General features: G+C 45.5%; 1 protein-coding gene across 1 annotated transcript in view; it reads right to left on the bottom strand.

Moving 5' to 3' along the window:
- The window catches only part of NPFFR1 (neuropeptide FF receptor 1), a 1,604,207-nt gene that overhangs the window by 361,317 nt on the left and 1,219,794 nt on the right, over window positions 1-23,096 (bottom strand). The gene's annotated exons all lie outside the window — the stretch shown is intronic.

Here is a 23,096-nt window from a genome sequence, read left to right as displayed (position 1 = left end):
GCGTTGCTCTCATTATTGAAGCTAAGAGGGCTGTGAGGCAGAGAAAAACCGGCTGGCTATGAACTGATAGTGAGCAGCCCGGAGCGATATAAGATAGTGGCTGATGAGAAGAGGAGCAGTTAGCCCTCGGCGTCCTGACTGGGCCCTGAGCAACCGAGGGCCGAGTGTATCTTCCACGATACTCAAGACAGTGGGCGGGAAGCAGAGGCGCAGCATTTAAAAGGTGTTCGCGGAAGACCTGGCAGACCCCTCACACCCGGCACAGCGAGGCGATGACGGGGACTGCCCTCGTGGCTGAGTAGCGGAGAGGCCTATGTAGGAGGAGGCACCTAGTTGAGACTGGAGACTCCTGGGTGTGCGCCGCAGTACAGATATATTAGACGGCAGCTGCTGTTTCATCTCCCTGCGGTCCAATAAGGAGAGAAATGTGTGTGGAGGCAGAGATTTGTTATTGGGAGGCCTTGCGGGAGAGCTGGCATGCAGGATGGTCCAGCTGCAGCATGAATGAGGGTTGGGAGTTTGCAGTGGATGGCTGAGCGGCTGGCAAGTGTTCGCTGCAACAGTGGAGCGGGCCACATCGAGTAGTGCTGGGGAGCACCTAGGGTCACAGGCAGACCAGGCCTAGTTGGACCCACAATCTGCCGCTGTTAGCTGAGAGAAGCAAGAGGACAGCGGACGCCGATCTGACGGCGAAGAAAGCCCTCACCTCCCTATTTGCACAGCATCTGCTGTCAGCTGTATTGGCCCCCACCAAGAAAGAAATCACACTGGCTCAGTGAAGGGAACCCACCTGCAGGGCTGGTTACAACCCCTGTGTGATAGAGCCCTGAGGCACATAGGGTGATTCCAGTCATCACATTTGCCACAGGGGATCAGACCCCTGGTAACGTGGTGCTTCCTGACAGATTAGAAAGAGAGGAGTAGAGTCCAGCGGAGAGCTGAGCACCCTGCTTGACCTGCGAACCAGCGATTAAAAGAGGAGTGAGAATATTAGCCTGGCATAATAAACATTGCAATCTAGCCCTCTGATATGTGCAAAACTTGGCAGAAACTGTGATATACCTGTGCAGCTGGCCAATTCAGCACTTGGGCCCCGGCCTGGATACCAACCCCACAATGGCAAAACGAACACAACCTGACACTGCAATTTACTCATGCGGAGCAACTTCTATAATGATTGTAGGTGGTAACACAATAGGACAGATAGAGAAACCATTGAAGAGGAGGGGGTATAATGTCCTCAGCACAGGGGGAACAGGAAACCAGTCGAATGAAGATGATGAATATGTGGAGTCGGGGAAAGAGGCAGGTACCACGGCCCCCACTCTAGTTAACAACATCATGCAGGCCATTACTGCGTCCAGAGAAGCACTAGAGTCAAAAATAGACGCAATTGGGACAGACTTAAGTCTCTTAAAAGTTGATCACTACAAGCTCAAATAGCGAGTAATGGCCTCCGAAAAAGGCCTCACTGATATCCCCGGAGAGGTAGTGGCGCTCCGAAAATCTCTTGGCACGGTTGAGGCCCGAGTTAAAGTGCTTGTAGCACAAGCAGAAGACAGGGAAGGGAGATCATGCCGAAATAATTTCAGGATAATAGGAATCCCTGAAAAAATAGAGAGTACAAACATGGTGTCTTTTCTTGAAGACTAGATCAAGACCGAGGTAGCCCCTGAGGGTCTTTCTCCTTTTTCCTGTCGGAGTGGGTAGAGTTGGCCCATAAGAAACAGAAGGAGTATGGTGGGAATCTCACTGCTTGACGTACCTAGGCACCCAAATATATAATTCTCATGGAGACTTATTGGAAGGGAACATAGGGAGAGCCCTGAGAGGGGATAAGAGTAGTTTTGACTTCTGGGGGACCCTGCCTTTGTCGGTGGTGGGTAGAGTTGCCCTCCTAAAGGTGGTGACACTCCCAAGACTACTGTATTAATATGGAGTGCTGCCGGTTTGGATTCCACTGCAAATGTTTACCCAACTCAAGTAACTGATGACGGCGGTCATTTGGGGGCTGGGAGATGGAGGGTAGCAGCCACTACTCCCATGAGACCGAGAGCAGAGGGAGGGTTAGCGATCCCTGACTACGAGAAGTACTATATAGCAGCACAATTGCAATGGCTCACAAAATGGGTGGAAGAAAATCTTAGAGGGCAAGCAGAGCGGAGAGGAGAGATCCCAAGTTTGCATCAGGAGCCTGAGACATTCTAAGGTCAGACACCCCTACGCGCCAGAAATCCTGTTGCTTATATGTGAGGCACTCCCCCATGGTGGTGACTCGCGTCGGTTAAGGGCCCAGGGAGACCTAGGAATATCTACAGTGGGAGACCTTTATGAAGCAGGCAGTATGATCCCACTCAATGATGCCATACCCGGGGGGGGGCTTCTATTACAAACAGCTCTTACAGCAGCCATAAGAAAGCATTGTAGGGAGGGATTCACAGAACCAGAAATCTCGACAGAGTGCCAATATAGGGTCTCAGCGGTTGGTTCATTTAAGGCAGTCACATGTCTATATCGACGTCTCACATACAAAGCACTCCCCCCTCAGACTAAGGTACATAGGGAGTGGGAGGCGGACTTGGACAAACCCATAGTGGACAAGGACTGGGGAGTACTGATGGAAAGGGCATGGAAAAGCACCAGGAATTCAAGGTTTCAATTAGTGAATTTTTACATACTGCATAGGGCCTACCTTACTCTGGATAGGATCAATAAGTACTTTATTAAACAAACAGCAGCATGTCTGTGCAGCCACACAATAGGGGCAGACTTTTTACACATGTTTTGGTGCTGTCCATGTATAGGGACCTTCTGGGAAGAGGTAACCAAGACCATAGCGGGAGTGATTGAAAAAGAGATAGCAAATACCCCTGATTATTAACTACTACACTGGTTTCCCCACACTGCTAAGAATAAAGTAACAAGTAAATTCCAGAACCTTGGGTTGTATCTTGGCCAAAAGGGACATCACCTGCCAGTGGAAGTCAATAGATATCCGTAGTACAACTAGATGAAAAAAAGAGTTCATAAAATGGGCTAAGTGTGACAGTTCTGTTCGATTGCGCATAGCTAGAAGAACAGGAAATGATAAGTCGCTGGATTCAGCTAGAGCTTGGGCAGCATTGCTGGATTTGGTAAAGAACCCCAAATATATGTGAGGGATGGACCAAGCAGGAGAGGTCCACGATATGAATAACTGATCCCCCTGTACCTAATTAGCAAAAACAGCGAATGCATGTTTAACGTGTCCCCTCTGATGGTAAGGTTTATCATTGAGACTATACCTGAGATTATGGACCAAAGTGGTGTTCTGCCATTGTACTGGATGCGTAATGAAGGGCCCAGTGTGACACACCTGAGTGTGACACTCCGACGGTGGGAACAGTTGGGAACAGTCTGAATAGATGCACAGGAACTGTGAAGTTACAGCTAAGCAAACTGGTAATTATCGAGTTGTTAAGTCAGCCGTGGATGCCCTTGTAGTAAACTGATGAAGCCAAGCTATTAGATGCCATTGATAAATGTTTTACCACTCCCAAGGGAGCCAAAGACTGCTGTTTGCGCTCATTTATTGTCATCAGAAGAAGTCCCACACATATTACCACATGCAGTTATTTTATGGAATCTCATGTAGTTTATTGCTCACATATATATGAGGGCAAGACTTTGAATACTTCTATTCTAACTATGATGTAATACTTTCTAGAGTGCCTTTGATAGAAAGCATGAATGTACACTCACAAAGAAAAGAAATGGACACAGCTTCGTATAATTGTATGCCACATAGACCTATGGATAGTGTTAACGCTTATCAGGAAACTTTTACCTGTTTGATGAGACCAATAGAAAAAGTTTTTATTATGTCATTAGAAGAGAGAAACCCTAACATGACACGCAGTAAAGACAAACATATTGATGTCCTGAAAAATGTTTGGAAGGAGGAGGAAGATGCATTTAGAAAGAAAATTGTCTATCTGAAATTAAGATTAGACAGTCAACAGAAAGGGAAAGATTGCATTTACAGAAGGCCACCTAAGCGAACCAGACTTGTGGGAATTAGTAGTTGTGAACACACATTCTATAAATTTGGAAAGGCGAGCAATTTGCAATTCCAGGAGTTTATTTTTTTCGTGTACAGAATGCTAATTTTCTGTTACCTGCTGACTGGGAGGAAATCTGTTATTTTGGTGTGCTATTTCCTAAAATGTAACATCTTAATAGTATAGATGCATTAACCATAACACCAGCACACAGAGACACCTGTAATGCAGAGAAGGGAGCTCAATTAGTGGGAGATATCTTTGGAGCAATTAGTCCACCTGTAGCAGTCATATTAAATGATGAAAAGACTAGAAAACTGTCAACTGTTCTTGACATCTGACAACTAGTACTTTTGGAGCTTTGCTAATAGTAAACACTGAGCTGATTGCCATACGTTCAATGGTTTCGCAGGATTGCTAAGCATTCAACATTTTACTTGCAGAAAAAAGGAGCAAGAAAATAGTGGATTTTGCAACGAACATTCCAGACTTAAAACCTGAATTGGAAGAGTTGGAAACACCTAGTGTTATAGAAAATTTTGGGAAAGGAATACACACAATAGATAATTGGATTGCAGCAGCAGGAGGAGGTATTTTGTTGGTGATACTCCATGTGCAGTGAGCACAGCATTCCAACCACTGTATTATGAGTTGGGGGGTATTGGCTTTGCGAAGACCGCCACTAGACCTCCAAGACCACTAGCAGACAGCCAACCGCCGGGTTCATGGTCGGGGCAAGGCAGCTGTCATAGTGTGGTACAGGGTAGCTGCACCACTATCCATATTAGGAGTTACCTGATCGACAAGCTGACAATGGTGGTCTGACCAACTGCTTCAAGGTGATGGTGAAAAACGATTTGGGGTCCGTAGTCACCCCTTTCTTCTTTTTCCAGGCAGATTTCGATGTGGATCCCATTGTCCAGGTACCCACTTCATAGCAGGATCTTCACGCCGAGTACTGCAACCCTGTTTGTGGCTATCTACAGATGAATTCTTTTCAAACCATATATCCATTCCCATGACTGCCCACACATGGGCTGAACCCCGTTAATGGGTATATGGTATGTTGATTATAGTTAGGTTCTGATTGCCAGGACCTTATGCCAGCTGACTATGCACTGGACTTGAAAAGTAGATTAAATGGCTGTGATGTAACATATCGCAACAGCATTGTGTTGTACAGTCTTACTATGCAAGTTATACAGAATTGCAGATATATCGGATGCAGTGAAAAACATATAAACTATAATAAAAACAACAGAAGAGTGAAGAAAGCAGAGGCTCAAATCCGGGATATAGGAGCGAGAAAACACGATGATCCTGCACCAGGGAGCCAGAGTTGGGGTGCTTGAGGACGCGAGACTACGCGGTTAAGGCTCTGTAGCTCATATCGCCGACCCCCCACTGGTTGCGCCGATCATGCGACAGGAAGCCCGGTATAGGTTGCAGATGGGCTGATGGGCTGAAGGTGAGAGGACTTAAACAGGACAGGAGGACTGCAGTGAAATCGACTGATTAAAGCAGAGAGGAAGTATAGGAAGTCGGGGTCCGGCCATGCCTGACCTTAAAATGGCGGCCGCTGCTGACACCTAGAGCTAAACACTCAGATAGCAGCAAGTGAAAGAGGACAAGTTTAGAAACTGAGGAGAGAATACAGGCCTCAGATAGCCTAGCATCTAAAACGGCGGCCATCTTCGAATGTCTATCCACAAAGAAAGTAATGAAAGAAACAGCACTGATCCAACACTAATAACAGATCTGAAATAGTGTACAGGCTATATGAGAAGTACTCTCAAAGCAGGGGTTTAGAAGAGAACTAGATCTAATTAAATAACAGACAGACTGCTGCATCAAACGGGGCATATAGTAGCTAGCAAATAACAAGGAAACAATAATACTGGAACTATTAACAGTCAAACAGAGAAGAATCACAACAAGACCTACAACGAGGAGCAAACATGGACGAAAGCTACTTAGAGCCAGTTGGAATAAATGCTCAGATCATAAAATATCCATCCAATTTATCCAGAAATGCAGCCAAAAAATTCAAACATAATATCTTGAGAAAAAACCCGGACACGCTGATCTCAGACCCCTACGTTAGCATAGATAAAGGCACTATAGTGAATGACTTGATATTCTTCACAAGCAAAACGGCTAAATGGCGCAATGCCATCACAAGAATGCGTAACACAAAAGCTATAAAAAATATCCCACATGGCACAAAAATGATGATCACACTGTCAACAAAATGCAGAGCGGAATTATGCATTACCATCTATAAAAATGGAATAGTGCTGATACAAGCAGCCAATAGCGAATTAGATAAATTTGACAATCTATTCCCGACTTAAAAAAGAGTCAGTAGAGAATGCAAGATGTCAGCTACACCAGACCCCACAAGAAGACACTCCAGGCAACTGCAATACTACTACCAGAGACGTCAAAGGAACTGGAGGCCATCAGGATGGATTTATAAAATCAGGAGGCATAATTGAAATAAGAATGACAATATCTGAGAAAGAGACGGAAAATACAGAGATGTCCACACGACATACGAACAAGGAACAGAAGCAGCTCCAAAGGGAAGAGTCGACACCGCTCCGAAATAAAGAGACACCACACACAACGCAGACATCTCATTCGAGTGAGCCACTCAATGATAATCTTGAAATAAATAAGGAAGAAGATATCAACCATTCCATACCTCTCTCTAGTACAACACAAGTGACATCTAGAACTTTACCCACAAATGCATTCCTAATTTCGCAAAACATAGATAACACATCCCTCGCCGCAAATAGAAACGGAACAGACAACCAAACTGATGACAATAAGAAAGGGATCTCGGCTAAAAGAACAGATCAAAAACATAGAAAAGCGAAGCCCAAATCCCGAAAAGATAGGTTTATCATGCCTAAGAGGTCACTCCAAAACCGAAAAGATATCAAAGAGCTTCAGAAACTAATTGGCAACATGGCACAAGACACACTTAGTACTCTACAAGTGATGGAGAAGATACTTGGAATGACGGTAAGCACTCACTCCAAAGTCGCGAATATCCAAAACCTCGTACACTCCTCTCAAAGAAAGAACAACGAGACGGCCATGCCTTTATCAAGTAGACACAACCGTCCAGATAGGATGACGGATTACTTGTCGGAGGAGGAAACCCTTGCCTTACTCCGAACATATGAACCATCGGACCGCAAGAGAGGGGAGGAAATCAAAACAGTACCGATCGACCCTAATAGAACATCCAGACAGAATGAAAGAAAATCCAACCTTAACAATTTACAACAAATCCAGCTAATAACCGAACCGAAAAATCCGGACCTTAGTAACTCAGGGAAACCTCTGATATGCCTTCTACTCAACTGTCGATCTGCAACCAAACCTGCATCAGACATAGCGGACCTCATCATCAACAAGGAAATTGACTTGGCAATCCTTACAGAAACGTGGCTATCGGAGTCATCGTCTCCAATCTTGGATCTCTTAGTACCACCGGAGTATAACATAGTGAGACTAGATAGACTAAAAAAGACAGGAGGAGGTATAGCATGCATTCACCTATCAGATATAGAGGTCAACCAAATACAATCCGACCCACTAGAATCCTGTGAATACCTAGGTCTCAATAGAAGATCAGCAGACAATCAAAGATGCAACCTGCATACGCTTTACCAACCACCAGGAGATAACGCCACGTTCATCGATCAGCTAATGGAGATCATAACGGCCAACTCCAACACCGAGGCCAAAAACAAATTCCTAGGTGATTTTAATTTACACTGGGATGACTGCAATGACAAACAGGTCAACGCACTCAAAGACTTCCTAGCGGAGTTAAACCTCACACAAGCATGCATGCAACCTACACTCGAAAGGAGCTGAAAGGAGCTACGTTAGACTGGATATTATCAAGAAACGAAGATACATCAATACTCTCAATAGCTCCGTGTGACTGGTCAGATCACCATGCCATAACATTCTTGATACCCACAATGAAAAAGAGCAAGACCACGCAACCCACCAAGCTCAAAAAATGGACTCGAGATACAAAAGAGTCGAATATGGAGCTGCTAGCAGAAAGCTGTGAGAGAGACCTAAAGCCACTTAATAACCTGCAGAATGTAATTGATTTAACAGATCACTACACAACATCAGTTGCGAATATTGTCAACAACACCATGCCAATAAAACTGAAAAGAGTCACAGAGAAGATAAAAAATCCATGGTTTAATGGATCACTGAACGAAGAAAGGCGAAAACTGAGAATGGCTGAAAGAAAATGGAGACAACAACCATCATCCCGAACTGAAATCCCTCAGAAAAATTTGAAACAAATATAATAAAGATATCCTCAACTCCAAAAAAGAATTTATAAGATCAGAACTGGATAATGCCAAAAACAGACCACGGAAACTATTTGAAATCCTAAAGCAGCAATCAAATAAACTAGCCAAATCTGCCCAAGAGACTACAAAAACACAACTAAGCTGCGAAGAATTCTCAACATTTTTCACGGAGAAAGCCAAGACGATTGAAAAAGAACTCAAAAGCGCAGCTGATAACCTACCCAACCAACCATTGTCAACGATCAATACCAGCTCAATAACGGACTATAATAAAGCAAAAAACAAGGCACAATGGGATACCTTCAAATTATATGACCAGAATACCATCGCCAAATTGCTCTCGGATATCAAACCTAACAATCACTATAACGACCGCTACCCGCGAAATGTCTAAAAGAAATCAGCCATATTGTGATTCCAATCTGGACCACAATAATAAATGCCTCCTTATCACAAGGGATCCTCCCAGATTGCCTAAAAACAGGCCAAGTCGTCCCCATCATCAAAAAACCTACAGCGGACGCTGCAGATCCGAATAACTTTCGCCCAGTGACCAACATCCCTCTACTTGCCAAACTAATTGACAAATGCGTGCAAGGTCAACTGAGCCAACACATCACCAACTTCGCCCTCCTAGACGACTGCCAAACAGGATTCAGATCAGGGCATAGCACGGAAACAGCGATCCTTCATATTGTAGATGACGCGCTACAGGCCCTAGACAAAAATCGAACATGCCTACTAATCCTTCTGGACCTGTCATCTGCATTTGACACGGTAAATCACGAAGCATTATTGACCAGGCTGCAGGACAGGATGGGAATGCCTGGAAATGTGCTGAAATGGTTTGAATCATTCCTGCGGAACAGAACACAAAGATTCCTGGTCAACAATTCACTGTCACCTTCCTGCCCTAACTCAATTGGAGTCCCTCAAGGATCTATATTGTCCCCATCTCTGTTTAACTTGTATGTTGAACCTCTTACAGAAATCCTCCGAAACTCGAAGATATCCTATCACATGTATGCGGATGACACGCAAATATATATAAAGATCACGCCCCCGGAAGACATTAAGCTAATGAATGAGACATTAAAAATGACACTGCAATGGCTAACAACCAATCATCAGAAGCCAAATGCTCACAAAACAGAGTTCCTACTAATTTCACCACCAAGGAGCCATATGGAAGTGAAGGAATGGACAAAGCTGGTGACAGCACTAAAATGCACCCCTACCCTAGTCAATTCAGCGAAATCGCTAGGAATCACATTAGATGAGAACCTAGACATGAAAGCCCACATTAAATCAATGGCAAAAAGTGCCCGCTTCCATTTGAACTACATAAGAAAAATGAAACCTTTCATCTCAAAGGCGGATCTCAAACTGTCAGTCCAATCCTTAGTTATCTCGAGGATTGAATACGGTTGCACCACTTTAGCCGGACTACCAAAAATGTCCACAGCACCACTAAAAGCATGCCTCAACGCAGCAGCAAGACTCATCACTGGATCGAGGAAATTCGACCATATCTCTCCTCACCTGAAAGCATTAAATTGGCTACCCTTTGAAGCCAGAATTCAGCTAAAAATAGCTTGTATCACCCATAAAGCGATCCACTACAACACACCAAAATACCTAGCCAGGAAAATTGAATTATCAGGAGGAAGCAGACCAGCAAGGAGTGCCAAGGAGTTGCTGTTGAGACCATCCATTTTCCGGAAGAAAAAAACTTATGACCGCTCGTTCTCTGGAGCAGCCCCCAGAATCTGGAATTCACTCCCTCTAAACATTTAAGGGGGAAGTGAAGAACCTCCTGATGGGTAGATTCCTGACATAGGGAAGATTACGGATCACGAATCTGATCTATAGATGCCTTAATACGGAACATCTAAGTTAGTAGAAGGGAAATTCTCCAACGTGAATAGAGATACCAGCTGAACGATGACTCAGGACTGGCGATACACCTTGAGACCAAGCTGTATCCTTATTATCTACCTCATGCTAATGTGAATATATATATATATATACTCTCATCGTTAAAGCCATATAATCTTCTACCTCATTTAGGTGTTTTAAAATGTTTTTATCATATATGTTACTCTTTGACTTTGACCTCTTAATGTAAAGCGCTCTGATACCTACGGGTCTTGTTCGCGCTATACAAAACTCTATAATAAATAAAATAAATAAATAAAATATCATGCATATGTGTACATCAGACACATATGCAGTTGAGACGCACACACAGGTATCAATAGATTTGTAAAAAAGTATTCACCACCCCTGGAAGATCCCTGCATCCACACCGCCGGCCATGTGGTCAATTAGTAACACGGCGGTCTTTGGACCTCGGGCACCATGAGCTGGTGGTGGGGGGCAAAGTGGTCCTACAGTGGCCAGACCGCCAAACTCATAATAAGTCCCTTGGGGCCATATGTAAGTAGGTCTTTTGCGATCGCAAACCCCGAAAATCACAAAATTCTGGGTGTTTGCGATCGCAAAAGTGTGTGATGCGATGTAGGTAAGTAATGTGCCATGCAAAATTGCTAATCGCAAAATTTGCGATTACCAATTTTTCATGTAATGAATTCTGCGAATAAAATAGCGAATTCGCAAGCTGCGTCTCAATATTTGCGATAATCGCAATTACCGTCACGCAATATGCGAATTCGCAATTTGTTATGTAGGTAAAAATCGCAAATAGCGATTTTCTGAAATTCGCTATTTTGCACTTCTCAAATACCACCAACTCAGACGAGGTGGTAATCAGCCGCAACCTATTTAAACTGGCCCATAATGCAACAGTGGGTTCTCACAATGGCTGGGCTTTATGTTATAGCCAGGAGGCTGCGTATCCAAGAGGCTGAAGAGAGAAGGAGAAGCCAGGAGAGGATCTACAGGACACACATCACCCTCTTCCAACGCACTGAGGAGGACATCCATGTGCACTACAGGCTGCATCCAGAAAATATCCTACAGCTGATAGAGGGGCTGACACCCATGCTGTAGCACCCCACATACAGGGCCCACACCATTCCCACACACATACAGGGGTTGTGCTCATTGCACCTCCTAGCGTCAGGGAGTTTTCAGGGGGTATTGGCCTCAGTAGGAGGGGTGTCCCAGAGCGCACTTTCCTCAATGCTATGATGCAGAGGATGTATCACCACATCAAATTCCCAGCCACACAGCAGGAACTGGACCAAACCAAACAGGATTATTACCAAATTTCTCAATTCCCCCACATGATTGGCTGCGTAGACGGAACACATGTCACACTGTCCCCCCCATCACACAATGAGTATGTTTTCAGAAACAGAAAATCATACCATTAGTTAAACATCCAGGTAGTCTGCATTGCCAAACATGTAATCACAGACATAGTAGCAACATTTCCAGAAAGCACTCATGATTCCTTCATTTTTAGACACTGTGGTTTACATCGCAGACTCACAAATGGCGAGTTCAGAGAGGGATACCTGCTAGGTAATTGTATGGCACACACAAATAGTAGTATGAAATGTCTGAATTTGCAGTATCTCACTAAACATCAACATACTTTATCCCTGCAGGAGACAGTGCATATGCTGTGCGGGACTACATCCTCACACCCTACCTCAATCCAATCACAGCTGCTGAGCAGAGGTACAACACTGCCCACAGAGCCATAAGAGCCACCATTGAGAGGACCTTTGGAATCCTCAGAAGCCATTTTCGGTGCCTCCATAAGAGTGGAGGTACCCTACAGTACAGCCCGAGACGTGTTGCAAGATTGTGGTGGCCTGCGCAATGCTACATAACATCGCTACCAAGAAGGGTACCCAGTGGATCTCACAGATTCAGGCACATCAGATGAGGAGGATCCAGCTCCCCAACGCAGACGTGCAGGTGGAGCCGGGGCAGCTGCCGGGGGCCTGAGACGTGATGACATCACACAGAACTACATCTAGGTAAGAAAACAGACCACAAGGACCAATGTTGATGAAAAGAAAATAGGTTTATTCCCTTAAATGCCGGATGTGTAAAGTCACACAGTGTAGTTAGCACATGTTACTGTCCTCACAGTGCCATAATGTCAGTGAGTTAGGTAGTCCTCATGGCATGTATTGCCTTACAACATGCTATTGTGCATGCCACCCCTTCACCTCCGGCGTGCACGCCATGATGCACCTCCTTCAGCCTGTGCACTTGCCTCGCTGTTGTCATCCACAGCTCTGCCCTGACGGCCACTCCTACGCCTTTCTGCAGGAATAGGTGGAGTCGGTGTGCTCCTGCTGGATTGCCCATCTGTGTCTAGGCTCCCTGGCATTACAATTCCCCCAGTGACAACAGCCCACAGTTGGTCTAGTGCATGGGTCACCTGCACCAGGCCCCTGGCAACGTCCTGGCAGCAGTGTGCCATCTCATGTTGCATGCTTACTGTTCTCCATGCTAGCATGGATATAGCTGTGGATTGCCAGCTGACAGCCCTTGTAAACTGGTCCAGGCGGGTGTGTAGCCGATGTTGTTCCCTGCGCCGGGCCTGCCTATCCCTTCCGGCTTCCCTCAGATTTGCCTCTGAAGCTTGTGCAATTGCTGTCACCCCAAGACTCAGCTCCGACATGTGCCGGTTGTATTGTGCTAGCTGGCGCTGTATTGATGTGATCCCTTTACTTTGCAGGCTCTGCACACGCAACATGTTGCCCTCCAGCCCTGCGAAGACAAAGTCTGTGCCTGAGGAGGCATTGCTGGTGTTGGCCCATGCCCTCTGTCTTGCACCACTGCCAGTTGTGTTTGATGCGCAGGATTGTAATCTGCCCTGCCTTGTGTTTTGAGTTGCTGCAGCCTGTGTGTCCTCTTCGGCATCCGTAGACTCGGATGCCATTGGTATCAGTGCAGGATCAATTCTGCGCCGTTTGGTTTGCGCTGATGGTGTGTCCCGTGTGGCACTGTGGCTCTCCTGCCCTGCCTGGTCCTCTTCTGTAGCTGTCTCCCCCACTGCAACCACAGTGTCCTGTGTTGTTGGTCCAGCTGCAAAAAAATTAGCACACATGAGTTGTGTGTCATTTTTTTTTCATTACAATCAAGTTCTTGATACTACAAATGGCATGCCTACTTGTCTATTTTGTCTGTTTTGCACATTGCTAGTGTGACTGTTCCCTATGTACCCTTTGTATGTGTCTCAGGACCAACTTTGAAAGCATGGGACTACATTTCTCAAAATGCATTACTAGGTGACCCTCAAAACATGGACCAGATTCCTATTCATGCATGGGTATGTTGGGGTATGAGTGGGATGGGTATGTTTTGGGGATATTGGCATGCATCTTACCTTCTGTGGTTTCTCTGGAGTTGGAGCTGTCAAGATCAGCCACGCCCGTCACTGCCTCAGGAATGAGTGTGCCCTCCACCAACTCCTCCAGAGGCGTCAGATATGATGCAGTGGAGGTCCCACCTCCAGTTGCCTTTGCCTCTGCCAATCTGGTGGCCACCCTCTCCTTCGATCTCTGCCTCATGTCGTACCACCTCTTCCTTAAGTCCTCGGTGGTACAATGGGTTACGCCTATGGGATTTACCTTTTCTTGGATGTCAGTCCATATTTTTCTTTTCCTGCCCTGAGGAACACGAAGTAAGGCTTTCCCAAATAGGAGGCCATGTTGCCTCACTTCCTCCTCAGTCAATACCTCAAGCTCCCTCTCTGAGAATTTTTGTTTTCTCTTCCCGCTGTGTTCCTCAGCCTGCTTGTCCCCACACTGGGATTCCATTTCAGCTACTTTGGTTTCAGAGACAATTCCACACTCCCTCCTCACTGTCTCTCAGACAACAACTGGCTCAGGAACAGGTGCAGACAATCAGGTGCAGCATGGGAAGTCACACTTCCTGGTTGTGATGTCATCAATCTGCACCTGAATTGCTTTTTCCCGGTTTTGCGATTCTTTATTAGCGAATTCGCTAATAAAAAATCGCTATTTGAGTAATCGCACAATAATTCTGTACATTTTTGGTAATAGCTAATTAATTGTGATTCTTATCTACATCCCGTTTTGCGATTCCGAAAGTGCAATTCGCAGAAAATCGCATTTACCGAATCGCAAAAATGGATTTACCTACATATGCCCCTAAGTAACAACTGATATTCTTGCATGTGTGCTGTATAGTACAGCACACATGCAAAGCTTAGGCATAATTGTTTGGTGCAAAGCCCTTTCTACAAATGTTAGTAGAAATATGAGTAAAAAACCATGGGCCATATTATCAAGAACAGGCGATAAAATTATCGTCGCTTTATCGGCAGGAAACTGCTGCTAAAGCGGCGATAATGGGCTTGATAATATGTCCTTTTGAATTCCCATAGCAGCCCAGGTTCTGGTGTTAACCTGGGCAGCCATGGGAATTCACAAGGGCATATTATCAAGCCCATTATCGCCGCTTTAGCTGCAGTTTCCTGCTGATAAAGTGGCGATAATTTTATCGCCTGTTCTTGATAATATGCCCACATGAGTGGTAGCATCGGATTGACCTGTTACCACCCATGAGACACCCCATTGGGGCAAAGTGATGAATAGTGTTACTTCACAATTCCCTTAGGCAACGTTCCAGTGCAAAACAGGTTTTGCTTTGAAAAATAAATCCCAGATCAAAAATGTGTCCTAGTTTACATCACTTTTAGTGCACTGGTGCAACATGTTGATAAATCTGGTCCACTGCGTCATAAAATGCTGGTGGGGAGATTAAAGGAGATAGCAGAAGGACTCTAAATTGGAGTATTTGAATTTGAATTTAAAAACATTTATTGAGCGCTTCATGGCGCTTTGGAGATTACGACCAGCAAACAGCAGCAGGAGAGGACATACTAGATGACAAAAGCACTAGAAAAAAGAAAAGTTTTCAAGTTTTTCCGGAACTCTAAATAAGAGGATGAAGTTCGGAGCGCCAGGGGGAGGGAGTTCCAGAACACAGGTGCAAGGGCCGTGAATTTCGCCCCGCCAGCTTTCTTTTTCTTAGAACGGGGTATTGCCAGGAGTGCCATGTGAGTAGAGCGGAGTTCTCTGCCCGGTAAATAGGGCCTGACAGCTGAGCAAATAAACTCAGGAGCAGTGCCCATCCTGGCCTGGAAGGTGAGGCAGCCTAGTTTGAATAAGGAAAGTTCTCTCACGGGCAGCCAGTGCAGTGCCTTCAGCAATGGGGTGGCTCGATGGAATTTGGGCAGTCCATGAATCAGGCGGGCAGCCTGATTCTGCACTAGCTGCAAGCGGTGTATGGCGTAGGCCGGCGCGCCGTTGTAGATTATGTTTCCATAATCAAGGCGCGAGAGCACCATAGCCATTACAATAACCTTTAGCGCCGGAAGGGAGAAAAAACTGGATATTTTCCTGATTATCCTGAGAGAGAAGAAGCAGGAGGATACCACCAAACTGACTTGGGAGTGCACAGAAAGTTGAGAGTTAAGCAGAATCCCAAGGGTTTTGACTTTAGGGACTGGGAGTGGGGGGGCACCAAGTGATGAGGGCCAAAAAGATGGCGACCATGAACTGCAACCACCTCCAGTCAAGACCAGCTCAGTCTTGTATGGATTAAGCTTGAGGTGGTTGCAGTTCATCCAGTCCTGAATGAATAACATAACAGTTTGAACACTCTGAGCGGAGTAGTTAATTTTTAATGGCCTGCAGAGGGTCTGCATGTCACATTTTAAGTTACCAGACGCTCATGTCATGATCAATTTGAAAATGCAAAGTTTATAAAGAAAATTAACTTTTACATGTACTATATGGTGGTCATGACATTTATTTATTGTTTGCACTGAGAGCATACAGCTGTTTTGGCTGACAAATGTTAAAATGATTAGAATTATACCAATGACCAACTCAGACAAGACAGAGGTCCTCATCCTCGGCCCCACCCCCTCTGCCTTGGATGACTCTTGGTGGCCAGCCGCCCTGGGTGCTGCACCCACACCCACCAACCAGGCACAAAACCTAGGGTTCATCCTGGATTCATCGTCCTCAATGACCCACCAAGTCAATGCCGTCTCCTCCTCCTTCTTCAACACCCTCCGCATGCTACGCAAGATCTACAGATGGATCCCCACCGGAACAGAAGGACAGTCACCCAGGCCCTCGTCAGCAGCAGGCTGGACTACGGCAACTCCCTCTATGAAGGAACCTCAGCCAAACTCCAGAAAAGACTCCAACGCATACAGAATGCCTCTGCATGCCTCATCCTCGACATCCCCACCCACACCCACATCACCACCCACCTTAAAGACCTGCACTGGCTCCCAGTCAACAAGAGGATTACCTTCAAGCTCCTCACCCACGCTCACAAAGCGCTCCACAACACCGGACCAGAATATCTCAACATAGGTCTCCCCCTCTACACCCCAAACCGCCAGCTTTGCTCTCCGCCGACCTCGCCCTCGCCACCATCCCACACATCCACAAGACCTCCACCGGTGGCGGATCCTTCTCCTACCTCGCCGCCAAGACATGGAACACCCTCCCCATACAGCTGCGACAGACCCAGGACATGCTGACCTTCAGGAGACTTCTCAAGACCTGGCTGTTCGAGCAGTAGCTGCACCCCCTACCCCCTCATCACCTTGAGACCCTCACGGGTGAGTAGTGCGCTCTACAAAAGTCTGATTGATTGATTGAATGACAACCATTGTGAATTTGGAGTATGTTTTCTGTGGTGTGGCCTGGGCTCCTCATGAGCCCTACTTTATTTAACTTTACTGTGGCTCCCTTTCTGGCTAGATTTGGTCTTTCATCATTCCTGTCTGTGTTATGCTGATGACACCCATTTGATTCCGGGACTGGATGGGAATACTAATGTAGCCCAAAACAAAAAAACTGAAGTCATGGATATAGTTAGCCCCCCCTCGACTTGGTCCTTGGGTTGGTTGCCAGAAACAATGGCCACCTTCCTGCTCGTGCCAAAACAGTCAGAAATTTGAGTTTGAAGTCCAATGCTAAAACACAGATTACTAAATTGTCTGCCACTTGATTTCTCCACCTAAGAGTCTTCAGAAATGTTTGCCCTTCATCCCAGAAATCACTCACTATCCTATCATCCAGGGACTAGTGGGTGCAGGTGCATAGCTTCAGGGTGGTGTTTGGGCTGTGACATCCCCCAAAAATAAATCATTCTTGGCTTTGTAGTAGGGTCTGGTTCACCTGAGTTATGCCTGCTATATTCTCATCATGCACCATAAAATGAAAGATACATTTTTCATGTAAAACAGGAGAGAGTGACAGAGATATACATCTGGTGACTGAACTTAAATATGAGACCAGATAACTTGGAATCAGTACTGGCTTCCCTGAATGTCCAAATTGTGTAATCCTAGGCAAACATTATATTTTACAGAGCTTCCTTTTTCTTTATTATCACACATGACCCCACTTTCAAATACTCAATAAGAGGATGTGCACTGTACAAGCACCTCTTATGTTTAATTTACCCCTTCGCTGCGGGGTTATTCCCCCCGCTGTGCTGGGGGGCGCGCACAACGCCCGCATGCTCAATGCGAGCTCAGCTCGTCATGAGGCATGGCGCTCCTGTGCTCATAACGAGTTGAGCTCGTCACAGGTGCATTGGCTATCGTGGAACGTTCAGCACAGGAGGGGAATTCTCCCCGCACCTGAGCGTTCCATGGGCCACGACAAGCTGAGCTCGTCATGAGCACCGGAGCGCCGTGGCTCATGACGAGCTCAGCTCATCATGAGCATGGGCGGGGTTAACAGACTATAATGTTTATCAATTTATTATAAGAATCTAGGCTATGTTTAAGGTTTACATGACTACTGACTTGCTGCTTAGTTCACTAATGGCATTATGATGCGTGGGTGAGCCATTAATGTTTCTAAGTTCATGTTTAAAGACAATCACTTTTAATAAATATATAGCCAGTGTTATAAGCTGATATACTAAGGTGAAACCTTCCTCATGTTCAAGAAATATACTTTTTAAACGTTTGAAGAGACTGGATCTGTTGCACGATAAAAAAAGAACAATTGATGGATAGAATGCAGAACAATGTCATACATTCACCCCAGTACAGATTCAAGCTAGCCTGCCTGATGAAGGGTGTTACTCAGAAATCGGTCCCAGGATGCTTGTTTCCGGTTCAGGAAAGACCTGGCTTGGCAGTTCGGGCTAGACTGTTCCCATGAGTCACAGGGTCAAGATTGATTTGCATATACCTGGGTCTGAACTGAGGTGGCGAAGTGAGCTAAAGAATGATGATGGATTCAACCCAGATCTGTGACTAGGGGTGAGTGTCTGAAAAGGTTCAGCGCTCCGTACATCATCTCTTTGTGTTTGCTATGTTCGCCCTAAGTTGGCAGGGTATGCCCAGGCGTGGGTCGTTGCTCACTTTGCCACTGGATTCAAGCTAGTCTGGCTGATGAAGGGTGTTACCCACAAACCAGTCCCAGGATGCTTGTTTCAGCTTCAGGAAAGACCTGGCTTGCCAGTTCAGGCTGAACTGTTTCCATGAGGTACAAGGTCTGATTTGCATATAGCTGGGTCTGAACTGAGGTGGCAAAGTGAGCTAAATAATGATGATGGATTCAACCCAGATCTGTGACTGGGGGAGAGTGTCTGAAAATGTTAAGCGCTCCGTCTACCAGCTCCTTGTTGGCATGTGCAAAGACTCTTAGAGCCAAGTCGGGCCCTTGGCTTGGCCCTTGGCCATGGCTTGGCTTGCCCTGTTATCTGCTGGTGTGCCCAACTCTATTTGCTTAGGATATGGGGCCCTCAGTCTTGTGATAAAATGATTTGTAAAAGGCAAGGACTAGAAATATGGAGCCCTGCCTTTTTGCACTGATATGACAGCTCTACCATCAAGGGTTCTCATAGCACGGACGAATAAGAGTGTGTGCAGCGAAAAATACATTTAAAATAAGTGATCCCAAGGCAGGGACTCCTGCCGTTGGGTTGCTCATGATCATTGTTAGAAATGGGGTTTCTGGTTGGCTATGGTATGCACCTAAGTCTGGCAGAATCCAGCACTCTAGTCAGGGTAAGGGAATTACACACACAAGATAACCCCTGCTCACCCCCACGGTAGCTTGGCAGAGCAGTCAGGCTTATCCCAAAGGCAATATGTAAAGTGTTTGCGCAACACACACACACTAGTGACACACTAGGCACACCACAAAGAGAGACTCCAAACAAGGTTATATAAAAGTATCCTTTGTATTATACATAGAACACATTTAGACCACAATCACATAAATCACTTCACCAACCAGCCGATTGTCATGACATCACCTAGACCATACTACACTGCCAACAGGCAATGGTCATAACAACATCAGTTGTGCAATAGGGTAAATACTCATAGATTGCACACATTAGGAAACAGTAGGCATACCATCATAGTTAGTGCACTAAAGTCAAGACTTACATGGGGCACACGCCATAAAACACTATGAACTCATTAGGCCTAACACCACCTTGCACCATCACAGTGCACATTTATGCAGGTCCTGGAAATGTATTTACTATCATACCAATATAAGGCATAACCACAACATACATCTCCTCATCAGGGCATAAACTGAAGGTTAGGTCATAGATTGATCATGGCCCACTGAAACCCCTAATCATCAACTGAGGTCTGCTACTACATGCAACTAGTGGTGAGTAAAACACACAATCACCACCACACATTTGATCCAGCGCACCTACCACAGACATAGGGTGAGTGGGGCTTCAATTGCAGGGCCTACTAGCTTCTACATGGCGATTACCTGTCCAACGGTAATTGACACTGTTCTCAACTAGGAGCAGTATTGGCGCTCCTAGCATCAGAAATAGGTTGACCCTGTGTGGCACACTCCATCCAATGCCCACAAGGTTAGTGTCAGGACAGTGGGGAGGGGCAGACCACCTCCCTCAATGGGGCAACCTATTGGGGTCCCCTGCAGGTAGCTAGAACCACTTGGCCTGTTAAGTGCAGCTTCCCGCTCCCACGCTGGGGAACTGCTGCCCCAGACAAATGGAGCTGTGCGGCCTCAGCTGTTCCTTGCACGGTCGCCCGAGTGAGCGGGGAGATGGGGCGTCCTTATCCTCACAGATACAATCTGCTCCAGGGAGCCTCTGAGGTGCTAATCTTCGTCGGATTCGGTTCATGATGATGTTTGGCCCTCCCTTTGCTGATGCCTGGCCTTGTCTAACTCAGGGGTTGCTTCGGCAACCAGAGGGATGAGCCAATCTTCGTTATGGCGAGGTAAAAAGAGTCAGTCCTGATAAGGGCAGCTTCCCGCTCCCACGCTGGGCAACTGCTGCCCCAGACAAATGGAGCTGTGCGGCCTCAGCTCTTCCTTGCACGGTCGCCTGAGTGAGCGGGGAGATGGGGGCGTCCTTATCCTCACAGGCACAATCTGCTCCAGGGAGACCTCTGAGGTGCTCATCTTCATCCAATTCGGTTCATGATGATGTTTGGCCCTCCCTTTGCTGATGCCTGGCCTCGTCTAACTCAGGGGTTGCTTCGGCAACCAGAGGGCTGAGCCAGTCTTCGTTATGGCAAGGTAAAAAGAGTCAGTCCTTTTCCTTCACCACAGACAGAAGCAGCAACTGCAGGCCATCCCACCCCACAGTCAGAAAGGACAGTGCCCCTTACACAGTCCTTTCGCTCTTCTTTTTGGCAGGGTCCTCTTGTTTCTTGAAGTAATCCAAAGTCCTAGGATTTTATATCCAATACTTAAACCCCATTTTAAAATGGTTCTCCTTGCTGTAAGGGTCTCCGAACCCAGTCCAAACCAGTCCTGTCCTCCCTGGTGCAGCATGACCATAGGGGGTGGGGACAGCCATGTAAAAAAAGGAGACATTCTATTCAGGTGCAAGCAAAACTCCTCCCACCACTCTAAATGCAGACCAGGTTTATTCAGCACAGCAATGAGCCAACCAGGCAAGACAGGGCACACATCATCCCCCGTGACTGTCTAGAGTGAATGCACATTCCCAGCTCCTGTCACTCCAACACCTGACGCTGAATACACAGCCAGAGACAGACAGAATGGTAAAGTAAGGAAATGCACACTTTCTAAATGTATTAAATGCAAGAAAGGGACCTGTCTCCTTCACAGCTTATGCTCTTTTACTTTGGAGAAACAATCAAACAATTGCCTTTTCTGTTTGAATGAATTTTTTATTTAACCATTCCTTTTTAAATTATTTTCATATATTTTGGGGGATTTCAAATGCAACGAAAAGAAAACGCCAGTTTTCAAATCACATCAACAGATAATACATTTAAACAATTCACGAAAGACATTCATAGACAAACAATGAGGTGCAACATTATTAGATGCAATGATTCAAAAAAGCACCATTTTATACACACCAAATAAATTAACAAAAAAAAGGCACAACTTGGAACTATCTAATGTTTCACACCAAAGAAATGCCTAACACAGGCAACAAATGTATATGTGTAAGCTGGGGATAATTTTTCAGTCCATTTCCCTCAAACAATAATGTATATTAATTCACAGTTCCTCCGTGCTTAAAGATGCCAACGCGTTTTAAGGCCCAGGCATGGCGTACCTGGGACTCTCATCAGAGCTTCATCTTAATTGGTGTCAAGGTGTTCTGATGGGATATTTAGTTGTAACCATCAGTCAATGTTCTCAAACAAATCGTGAGACAGATTCCAACCGATCTTTGCCAGCACAAGTGTGGCTTGTATCCTTAACGGCTTCAGAGACGAACCTTCAGAGAGGGTTGTTTAGGGTGTGACACACCCCAAATACATTCTTGGCTTGATAAATGGGTCTGACGCCCTGAGTCAGGGTTGCTATTTCTGTGTCAGTTTATCTCATCGTTCTCATTTCGCTAAGAGCTTTTAACCTAAAAGTATATAGTGACTGATATACCAAAAAAATAGTAGAAACATACCCGCACCAAGTTTAGTTTGAAACATTTCTACGTTACACTAAGCATATGTGCCCTGAGCTACTTGCATCAATTTAGTCTCCACACATGGGGTTAGCTTAAAATCTATATAGTTACATATTTTTGGAGGTTTATTTTAAAGGAAAAATATAGCGATTTAGAAGGCCCGTTAAGTCTCACGATATTACAGTCAGGTGCAGCAGATTTCTGGCCTAAAAATATTCCACGAAGCATAGGCGCGCTTTATTCACTCACACAGAATACGTTGATGCGCTCTGAGCGTCCTCAAGCCTCCCTCAGTGACACTAAGGCTCGCAGAATGAATTACATCGTATTTAGATAACGACCATTTACATACTCATATACACTACCCTTTTGTATCTAAAGTAGTGTAAGTTTAACTGACACTTCAATGTTTTGAAAAAAGAGTCGCACAATGATTCCCAAACTCAAACCTCCTATTAGACATATGAAGAATTCAATGACAGTGGTGTATCCAATTGGTATAAAGAAAAACCTTTACTCGAATTTTTCAGTGTCCTGAAGGGTTTCCCAGTCATCTTCATTTGCTAAGGTTTAACTATATATATGGGGGCTTATTTACATGGCCCTTGCACCACTTTTGCGCCACTTTTCCCATGTTAAAAATAACGCCAAAGTGGCGCGAGGACCTTGTAAATCTGCCCCATAGTGTACATACAGAAAAACAAATTCTATTTAAATATATATATATGCATATTTATGAACAAAACATTGGGTCCAGAAATTACCACAGTGTAAATTATAAATAGAAATGCACAATTCGAGC

This window comes from Lissotriton vulgaris, chromosome 5, assembly GCF_964263255.1.
Source record: "Lissotriton vulgaris chromosome 5, aLisVul1.2, whole genome shotgun sequence".
Taxonomy (NCBI): Eukaryota; Metazoa; Chordata; class Amphibia; order Caudata; family Salamandridae; genus Lissotriton; species Lissotriton vulgaris.
The sequence above is the reverse complement of the archived record's forward strand: the minus strand, read 5'-3'. Positions and strand labels throughout refer to the sequence as shown.